This window comes from Elephantulus edwardii, unplaced genomic scaffold (genome assembly GCF_000299155.1).
Source record: "Elephantulus edwardii isolate Elephantulus edwardi_28Jun2011 unplaced genomic scaffold, EleEdw1.0 scaffold00196, whole genome shotgun sequence".
In the NCBI taxonomy this organism is placed as follows: domain Eukaryota; kingdom Metazoa; phylum Chordata; class Mammalia; order Macroscelidea; family Macroscelididae; genus Elephantulus; species Elephantulus edwardii.
In genome coordinates, this window is record NW_006399946.1 from 1,524,610 (window position 1) to 1,526,135 (window position 1,526).

The 1,526-nt window shown below is 51.1% G+C and overlaps 1 pseudogene; it reads left to right on the forward strand.

Annotated features, from left to right (window-relative positions):
* The first annotated feature begins 481 nt into the window (after nt 1-481).
* LOC102869670 lies at nt 482-1,186 on the forward strand (annotated as a pseudogene).
* The last annotated feature ends 340 nt before the right edge of the window (nt 1,187-1,526 follow it).

Genomic DNA, 1,526 nt, shown 5'->3' on the forward strand with positions numbered 1-1,526 from the left:
TTTTATTTCCTGGCTACTGGTGCCAAGAGTGTTGACCGTGGAGCCGAGCAAACTGAAGCTGTGAACAATCTCAATCTCTTTGCCATCCATCCTGATGGTACCGATTGGTCCAGTGGTGATGTAGATATATAGACACATATAGATACACGTGTGTGTGTGTGTGTGTGTGTGTGTGTGTGTGTGTGTGTGTGTCACAGCATGTCCAAGGAGACAGCTACCTGATTTACAACGTCATGAGCAGTGGTGAGATCAAGCGCAGCAACACCCTGGAGAATGAGCTGGACCAGGCCCTGCTGAGCCAAGCCAAGCCTTCACCTACTGGCCTGTGCACCAGCGAGTCTACGCCCTCCTGCTTTGGGACAGCAGTGATGACGTTGCTCATGACGTGGCTGGGGTGGCCAGAAATCTCAAAGAGATGAAGGAGTGGTTCCTGTAAGCTGAGAACCTCTTAAAGCACCCAGACCTGGTCAGGCCACTGCCAATGAGAATTGCAGGAGGGACACCAAGCTTGAAGACATTGTGACTGTCCCAGGAACCAAGCATACAGGCCCTGGCACTTCGATGTGCTCCTAGCATGCTTCAACCTCTCCTCCATGCAGGAAGACCTACAGGCTGTGGAGGGCCCGTTCAGGGCACTATGCTGTCTCCTGATCTACCTTTTTGTGCAGGTGGACACCCTTGGCCTGGAGAACTTACACACTCTGATCTTACAGGTCTTGTGCTCCAGGGGAATTCGACAGCCAGCTGCATGACCACATCAACTCCAAGGCTGTGCAGCTGGGCTCTCTTTGTCCATGGCCTAACCACACTGGTGTTTGTCAACAGCGCGTGTAGCTTCCACTTGGATGTGAATGACTTCATGCCCTGGAATGTCTTTGACTGGAAGTTCTTTCATTAGAAGTACTTGCAGTATGAAAAAGGACATTCTGTGGAGGCGCTTCTGGAGCATGACAGGTTCCAGATGACCCAGTTCCACAACCTCCAGTCTGGTAGTAAAGGCCTGCATAAAGGAGAACTAGCATATCCAGAGCTGGCAGCACTGGGGCACACACCCTCAGGTCAGTGGGCAAGACAGGGCTCCAACTCCCAGTGGACCAGCTCTGGGTAGTATGGCCCTACAGGAGGACATGGACAGCCTCAAAGGAACCAAGGGCCAGGCAGCTGAGAATACAGGCATGACCACTGAGGAAACAGCCTTGTCTCAGATGGTCCAAATGACCCACAGACCCAGACACGCACAACATTTTCAGAGAGTGCCTGAATGTAGATCTGACGTGGTATCTGGCATCATGCTCTTGTTACCAGACCTCTCAAGACATCAGCATTCTGAAACCTCACCTGGGCAGCTGCTTGGACTAAGAAAACGCAAGCTGCCACCTCTTGTTGCTCAGAGCACAGACCTTGTCCTCCAACCCATCACCCATGCCTTCTTTCACTGGATAGTTGTTTGTTATCTCATGGGCATTAGATGAGACACATGTGCTAAAATTAAAGAGGCAAAGATCTGGGAGGGGAAATAAAAAAAA